Raw genomic sequence first — 9,678 nt, forward strand, 5'->3', positions numbered from 1 at the left:
GAGCTATCGAATACCTTTAGACCAATGGTCTTCAAAAGGGAGTGCAAGCACAACACTGGGTGTGCAGCTGATACGTTGGACCAGATATGGAAGGAAGTATTAAGGCTGCCATTTGTATCTATTTTTATTTCTTCCTTTTTATTATCTATTCTTGCAAATTCTGAACAATGTACATAGAAGATTAGTATAGTAATATCTGTGCATAATTTATAAATAAATAGGATTTTCACTGATAGAAGTGCATGAACAAAACTTCTGTAGACGACTACCTTATTGGAACAAGCACTGGGTCACCTAGAATAAGTAAGCAATAAATCACGTTTGAGTGATTGGTCAATTGATGGATAAACAAAGCAAATGAAACTACTCCTACATGCTCTGCAGCACTCAACGGCTTTCTTCATCAATCACCCCATTTGCCCCCAGTTCATTTTTAGTATCATTTATTCCTAAAAGTGTTCAGGAAAGAGGAATTTTGTCTTCAAGAGCAAGTTGTGTTAGTAGATCGGCAACTCCTGGGAATATAAAGTAACACAGATGAACTTAATGAAAAAGTCAAATTTTGTGGGCAAAAGTCTCAAATGAGATCTGAGGTGAGCCTCAGAATGTATTTTCCTTGATTTGACGGGACTTTAATTTTCTCATTTCAGAATTACTGAGAAAGCCCACACTCAGTCACCTTGTTGGTAAAGAAGAAATCTCATCAGAATAGCTTATTCCTTGCCGTAATGTTTTGAAATATTTAGTTTCATTTAGAAATATCCAAATGAATTTAGGGGTAAATAGTCTAGAATTTAAATGAAGCCTAAAATGACAGGTTGATTGTCCTATGTATCTGTGAGTTAGAGCGTCTAAAGTTATCACATGCACGTTCTATACTCAGGGCAGACTGTCCTCATGGGACTCATGTAAGTGACATGATTTTGACAATTTATTACAAACCAAAGGTAATGTAAAATAATTAATGTAAGGTAAACTACCTTGCAAAATATAAGTAATGTAATGTAATATGATGAAAAATAATTTGGAATTTGCCTGAGGACTTTATTTGAAGCACAAAGTCTATAGGGCTAATTGGGTGATCCTTATATGACCAGCCACACCTCTTTAACTCAATGTGGAATTGTTGCTTTCTTGTTATCATTTTAATCAGAGTAATTTTATTTTGAAAGATATCCGGTGAGAGATAGAACAACTATCTGGTGAGAGATAGAACTTAATTACAGATATCTATAGAAAACTCATGCATTTTCATGGAAATTAGATTCTGGAGAAACACAGGGGTCTGTGGAAACTTTCTTGCTATAAGGACTTGGGAACTTTCTTGCTATAAGGATTTGGGAACTCATAGAGAGGTCTCTGGAAAATATCTCACCTTCAGAACTACTAGTGATAATCCTATTATGGAGTGCCTACTATGTGTTAGGCTTTGTTCTAGGTGTTTTAATTAACTTTCTCATTAAATCTTCAAATAATCCCACAGAACTGGAAACTGAGATTTTGAGAGATTAAAGCTTGGACACAAAGCTTGGAAGCGGTGATGCTAGATTTTAAAGGTAAGTCTGTCTCATTCCAAATCCTCTGCTCTTTAAAATTGTCTCATTTACTGACAATTTTTTAATTATTCAAAACTCAAGAACTACTACGATAATGTATGTACTTTGTCCCATATGTCTGTCATGAATCTGGGCATTTCCAGGGAAAAAAAGGGGAGGAGAGGGTGAGAAGCATGTAGCATTGCACTAACATTTTCCTTTCATTGGTAGCATAAAATTGATTCTTGATGCAGTAAAATACTCAAAGTGAAGCTTTTTCCAAAGTATTTGGTGATAACAGTGCAGTAAGAGGTAATGGCAAGAACTGAATGATACATATAAAAACACCTAGTGAAAATAAAATAATTCTGAACCTCTCATGAAGGGTGATCTTTGGGGGATAGGATAGAGAGGTGATTCTCTGCCTTTACAACAGTATATAAAGGAACCTGGGCTTTCAGTGCCTGGGAAAAGAGAGAAAGAATCTAGGTGATCAAGACTGTTGGAGAGAAGCCTTGAGAGAGGAGTCAAGACCAAGAGAGTAAAAGAAAAAGAGAAGGAATTGTGGTTGGGAAGAATAGTGGGGTTTGAGGAGAAGAACAAGCTCTGAGAAGCTGAGACAAAAGACGTTCTGAAGAAAGCCAAGCCTCTACAAGAAGACCACCCCTCATGTGCTGATTCTCAAATTTGAGGGCAATCTCAGCATAGGTGAGAGGTAAAGGCAATATCTCCTCTTCTGTCTGCTCAAGTGTAGCACATGACCTCTGCAGACAGTCAGAAGCCCTTTAGGGAGTGACGAAAATGAATGGATCAGGTGGAGATTACTCCCACTGGTTGCAAGGTAATGCATTCTCCAAGGGCCATGGAGCCATCAGTGGCATCCTTCAATAGATCAGCTCTGTGGAAGAGATCTGCCTGTATCTGCCTCCTTTGCCAGTCCTGGCTCTATAGCCTTGCCAGTGATACCCTTCCAGTAAATTCTTTAGCTAGAATTTATTTGTGTTGCTTGCAAGAAGAACCATGATTATCACACACTGGAATGGATGTGTGTAATACATGGCAAAAATGATGCCTGAGCGGTGTAAAATGAAAGTTTCTACTGAGAAATATTTGCAATAAGTTGGATGAAGAATTGATTGCATCCCAAAGCACTATTTGAACAAAAGTCATCCAAGGTCTAAAGGGGAAGAGAAATGAGCAGGACAGAGCCCTGCCAAACATCCCATTGAAACTAAGGGAATACAGACTATCTTTCACGTGTGCACAAGGAGTCTGTACCAATTTAAATGTACAGAGGAGCCCCTTCTCTGTGTGCCTTCCAGTGACCCCCATGGGGTCATCATAGGTGGCTCAGTCGATACCTTATCATACTCCTCCTTATCTTCTCTGTATATGTGAACAGTCAGTCTCAAGCTCCCCAATGTGACTGAAATCTACTTGGATCTGGAGAGATGGAGACTGAAACAGGCCCAGAGTTAATCCTGCTACTTTCTAAGCATCATTGACAACATGTTCCAGTGAAGTCTATCTTGGGAAATTACCATAGTCATATTGACTCTGTAAAAATCCATAACTCAGCTCCCCAAAATAAGAACACACAACTGAATTCTATAATTAATCCACATTGTGGCAGTTTGTGAATTGTAAGTTATAAACTCAGTGTTGAGTACAGCAGTCCTGCTGTTCCCAGAATGTTAATTTTCATGGCTCCCTCCCTATAGCAACCTTTCCATTGCTGAATGCCCATATTCCTCACAACTCAGCCTTGCTTGGCAGTGTTAAACTTTGTAAACCAGTATTTCATTTGACCCTCAGAAAAACTCTATGGGGTTAACATGAATCACATTTGAATATCAGAAAATTGGGGCTCAGAGTCATTAAGTGCCTTATTTAATATCACACAGCCAATACATGGCAATTCCAGGAAAGAAATTCACCATGTTTTTAAACAGAGCTTAATGATATTCTTAGAGGACATTTGTTTTTCTCTCGATCTGTGCGTTATGATTACTTTCCTATTAAGGCAAGTATAGGGCATCATTTTGGTAGGTGAGGTATTAGAAAGTCATGCTGACTAAAATACCTCTCACAGAAGAATGAAAGACCACTGTTACTAATATATTGCTTTGTGTTAAGCATTTTTTTTCACCCTTTGTCTACCCTCTTTTAAAATGCAAATGCCCCTGGAAGGATAACACATCGTATCAATGATTTTTATCCTGTTGCTCCTTCCAATATCTAATTAGTCAACAACAGCAGCAAAACAACAACAAGGGCGACAACAAAAAAGCCAAAGGTCAGAAGAAGATTCTTAAAGGGTGAAAGAGAAAGGAGATTAGAAGGCAAGCATCTGCTCCTCACAACTCCCTGAATCGTGGGGGGCTTCCTCACTCTCCATTTTCCCCCACCCCATGTGCCCAGTCTCACGACCAGAAATACCAGTGCAGGTGCAAGGACCCTGCAGGTTCCAAAACTGATCTTCCCCGATGAAACTGTGGCTCTTAATTCTGGGGCAGATAAAAATAGAGGCTGATGACCAACCTCACAAATGTTTTTCCCACGCTGTTTTCCTTACACTGCAACATTGAGTAAAGGTGTGGGGCGGTCCCATCCATCTCTATAATCCTCTACAGGGATCTCTTAAAATTACCACTCAAGACCAGATATGGCTGATTCACAGGTATTATTCTCAGAAAATTCTTCCTTAATAACCTATCAAGACACAATTCCCTGTTTTACAGAGTAATGAAAGCACAAAGTTTATAGGAGTCCTTCCTCTTCTGCGAAGCTGAAACCCAGAGGTGAGGCTACTTTCACTAGAGCTCTGAAAGAGCTTCGGCCTCTCTTAGGTGATGACCTTTGAATATCAGTGCCTCTGAGTTCCCCGATTGCCTCTGCTATCACCTCTGCAGTATTTTAAATATCCAAATGAATCCCCACTCTAGACAACTCAACACAGTCATTCACTGAAATGAGTAAGACTTGCATGCTCCTAAGACAGCTTTTCTGACACAGAGGTCTCTAGTATTAGTTTATCAAAATATTAGATATTAGGCCACTTTGTAAGTTTTGCAAATTCCTCTATTTTTTCCCTGTGACTGCTGTATTAAAGGGAATAAAGATTTTTGCTTTTGTTTTTCTTATAATCCTGAAAACAGACATAATGATTTATTTAAAGAGAAAAATAATCCAGACCTTGATTGAAAATTATTAGAAAAAATTATTAGAAAATACTTTTTAAAAACTTTGTATTGAACATTTTCAATTAATTTAGATAAAAATTGTGAAAAAGATACATTCCCCAAATATAAAGATAAATGATAAAAGTATAAAAACCATTAGTCAAATAGACTGAAAAGCTCAAAATCAAAACACATCTAATATTTTTATTAATGCAAAAGTACAAATGATATCATATTTGGAATTATTTTGTAAAATTGTTTAATCAGGGGTCTGAGGCTCCAGTACTGTTGGCCAGTGGAATTAGATCACCCCCTTTCTAACAATTATTTGCATTGTAGCTTGGATCCTTAGCTAATCCTGCTGAGTATTGATTTTCAACCACTGATTTACACAGGAGAGTTAGAGTCTCTCTCTGAAGGAGAAAGACCACGGCTCAGGACTGCATGGAGATACACACGTGTATAGAAATACACGTCCGATGGAGTGGCTGCTAGATGGAGATAAGATTGCGGAGAAAGAATAATGGGCACCTGAGAAGGGGCACACCTTAAAGGGAAAGGAATAGGGACAAATCAATTAAAAATAGCCCTCCAGGATGAGGGAGGTAGAGGAGTACAGTTTCTGAGACCACCATGTAGCTTAAAAGAACCCATCACAATCCTGTCACCCATGAGTATCAGTTGCACCTTTGGAAAAAAGTGTGTGTGTGTGTGTGTGTGTGTGTGTGTGACCTGAAGTGAAGTATCACTAAAAACATATAGCACTTTGCAATCCAGGCAGGATTACCGTGGGGCACTCCATACTAAAAAAAGGCAGGAGTAAAAAAACGGCCGCTTGCTTTGTAAAAACATTGCTGAATCAGCAAACTGTTGGAAGATCTCTTACAAAATTTGTCATCAAGATGGCAAGGAGATAACCCAAGAGGCGAACCACTACTCCACAGAGCTGTTAGGAAGAGGCAGCCTTGGCTCCTACCAGCAACACCACAGAGGACTTTGATAGACAACCAAGGTTAACAGGTTTGGGCCATTCAAATTTCAGGCATCTCCACATGGCTATCGGAAAGATCCTCAGTGTTGCAGCTCAGTCTCCAGGAGGACAGCTTGGCTCCCACTTGCCAGGAATGGAGAAAGACAAGTGAGAAACACAGAGAACCATTTTGTAGACACATGTTTCAAGCCCTGGAGGTTTTGGAAAATTTGCAGGGAAAAACTACCAGAGAGAATTGGAGAGTTTATTAAGGAATGCAGGTGAGGTTTGGAAACCATCATCATTTGGATATAAATGTAAATGTGGCCTCATTGCTACATAAACTCTTTTAGGCCTATAACATAGTAGCCACTCAATAATCTTATTTTCTAGTTTTTCCCACTGCCCTACTATTTAGGAAGGTCAAAGAGAGATGGATACAACTCAGTGAACTCTACAATTCAGTCACACACATCATAAATTATCCGACACAGTTTTTCTTTTTCGGTAACCATTCTTTACAAATTGGTCCTTTTATTTAGTATGCTGAAGATTTTTCTGCATCTGTGTTGCAGTGTTTCTGCGGACTGGCTGCAGCTCCCAACAGAAGGTCTTTGAGATCAGAACATTTAATGTGACTTGGTCCATAGCAATACTTAACCTTTTTGGATTTAGGCCCTTTTGAAAACGTGATGAGAGATATAAACATTCTCCTGAGAAAAAGGCACATGGATAGGTCACCCTAGAGTATGCCAGTTTCTAATTCCCTTCAACACTTCCCCTCCTCTATCATGTTCCTCATACCTACAGTCTCTCCCTTGTAGCATCAGAAAACCTTCCTGGTACCCAGCCTCACCTGCTTTCTCTGCCTCTTACACCACACCCCCAGCCTTCTCACACAGCTCAGACTTTCTCTAGTTTATTGTTTACAATCCTCTCCATGTGGCCCTTCACTTGGATTCTCTGTAGCAGAGGGGAGCCCAGCAGCTGACTTAGCTAGCAACGAGCCTACTTCCTTTGCTTCAACCTGTTCAGCCTTGTCTTTCTTGTTACATTTGTCTGGTTCTGAATCCTAAGATTAGGAACAAGGGTGAAAAAGACAGACTTCTCTTGAGAGCACAGAGAAGGGAAAGAATCCAAATGCCTAATTCCCTTATGGGAGTGGAGAAACACCCTGTCATTCTCGGATATCAATACATTTTCCCCTATCCTATCTCCATGTGCATAAACCTTTAAAAACAAAATTAATAATGATGTCTCTTCTGGGAGGGCACAGGGCGGAGTCCAAGGAAACTAGGTTAAGAAGCCCTCAAATCAAGATTGAGCTTTTGCTTGAGTGTTTGATTTTTTTCTGATCGGCTATTGAACAAAAGATTAATTTTATTCAAGAAAAAAATCATTTTGAAAAAAGTTCATAGTCCAGCATCCCAAGAAATCCTATCTGTAATTTGCTTTGAAATTCTAAGACACTGAAAAGATATCTTCTAGACTCCTGGGATACAATCCATAAATATTAAGAAAAAGATCAATAGTATAATAATCTACATCTCAAAGGCAGGCATAAAACCAGAAAATGCTACACATTCCAGGTTCCCTGGATTGATGTCACATAGAGAAACACTAAAGAAGTCTAAGTGTCCTTCTAACAATGGATCAGATATCTCTTCTCTTTGTTCTTTTCTCCCTGGGTGAAATTATTTGATTGAATTAGGAATTCAGAGGAACATTTTCCGCTTGTATGTTAGAAATAGTATGTCCATTCGTTATTTCTCTTTTTATTTAACAAATACTTACTAACCATCTTTAGGCACTATGTTAGCTGCCGAGGCCATAAGGATAGAGATGATTTGGTCTCTGTCCCCAAGGGGCACGATAATCTAATAGGAGCTATATCCAGTAAAGAGGCAATTATGTGAACCCTTAAAAGGTACCATCAAGAAAGTCTTCCTGGAAGAAGCATATTTAAATTGAGAGTGAGCCAAGCAGACTTAATCTCTGGAAAGGGAATTTGAAGTACAGAACACTGGATGAAAATGTTTAGCCTTAAATCCAGCCTGTGAAACAAGACTATACAAGATAGTGGAGAGGAAAACAGATGTGGGTCAAATCAAGGTGCTTTAATCATGGGCTAATATTTGGCCACTTGGATTTAAAACTTGTGATTGTCATAAGATTGGCTCAGTATGTAGGACAGATGATAGCACAGAGTAGACATCCAGTATAACTTTGTTGAACTAATATAAGAAGGAATAAAGAAAAGAGATTTATTTTCTGGATAGTCTATTTCCAAGCAGTTTTGGGTAGTGTGCCATGATGGGAAAATTACCAACTCTTCTGGATTGTCTTCCTTGTAAAACTTTATTATTTTGCTTAAAATATTATAAGCTCCATGATTCAAATTGTAAGTATTAATTTAGATTCTGATGCCAAGGATAAGTTACATCTAAATTTTCAACAGCCTTGGGTTATCCATTGTGTTCTTTGGACCTCCTACCTCCATCAATGAGTATAATTAGAAGATGATAATGAGGGTCATCTGTATGATTAAAAAGTCTTTGAGAGAAACAGAAGCTTTCATTCCAAAAATATTCAAAATATCAAACCATAACATCTTTCAGGATGATCATGAAGGCAATACTGTCTACTGGAGTAAAGTTCGGTACTCAGAACTCAGGTGATCTATAATTGGTTTATTGCTTAGCCTCAAGGAAATTATCTACGGTTTTGAGAAAACCTCACTCCTTTCTAGCAGTGTATTTTTTCTTCTACTCTTCTACTCAGTGATGTAAGAATTTGTAGTCCTTAGAGCTCTGTATATTCCACAGCTGGAGTTTCTCACTCATTGCCTTATTTTCCTACACTGGAATCCTTATGGAAAAATTATGAAGGTGTTTAAGCTTTATTAATTTGTTTGAAAGCCAATATCTTTCTAAGCAGGTAGCACTATAATTGCACAGTTTATTTTTCTTACTCTTTGGATTAGAAAATTATCACTTTGAAATAACTTTAGTAGGTAAAAGACCCCCACGGAATGAGAACAACACTGAATGATGTTTCTGTACTCTCTATAAAGATACTTGGCTTATTGCACATCTTGTAATATGAAGTAGGTCCAGACATAATGCAGGCCTTGATTCTCATGTCATTTTGCCCAGTGCAAAGCCTTTCCCCAGTGGCTGCCTTCTGCCTACAGGCTCATTATGGGGAGAGTATTTATAGCTGATGCCCTGCCTAAATCAGAGCAGAATATACTACTCAACTCTTATACTGAGACCCCGAAGTATATAATCTTCCACTTTTCTTAACCTCAATGTCCTCACTGGGGAATTTTGGAAAAGAAAACAAGTCTTTGAGTCTTTGTTCTACCACTTACCAACTGTGTACTCTTAAAAAATATCATTTAATATGTCTTATTATCCCAATTTTACTGATGCAGATGCTAACACCTACCTCACAGGGTTGTAAGTATGAATGAGATAAAATAAAGTGTTTCACAAAGTAGTCATGTAAGGTTTTATCAGATAGTCCCCTTTGCTGAGGCAGGAACATGTAAACATGCTTCCAAATGAACAAGGAGGGGTTGAAATGATTATAATAGTCCTTTAATTTTCTAGCACACACATACCCAACATTATGTTTATTCTTTCATTCAACAAATATGTATTAACTGTGCATTTTTAATTTTTAATTACTGGGAATAGTGTGGCACTTACATCACATAGACCACATTCTTGGGGACCAACAGATACAGAGTGAGCTAAGCATTACCATGACATCAAGGGTCAATCTGTACATCATTTTCATTAGTTTAAGTCTTTCAAACCACGCATTGAGCCCAAATTCTGAATTAGCTGAACTGCCAGAACTGTATGCCATCCCAAGAATGCTTCATAGAGTAGCACTGTTCTGTAAAAATAACTTTGTCTTATATTTTAAAAAAAACCTGAAAGATCCTGGAATGCCATTTCTTTCCAAAAGAGTAGCCATATTT

Source organism: Balaenoptera physalus, assembly GCF_965194825.1.
Source record: "Balaenoptera physalus genome assembly, chromosome: 6".
Lineage (NCBI taxonomy): Eukaryota > Metazoa > Chordata > Mammalia > Artiodactyla > Balaenopteridae > Balaenoptera > Balaenoptera physalus.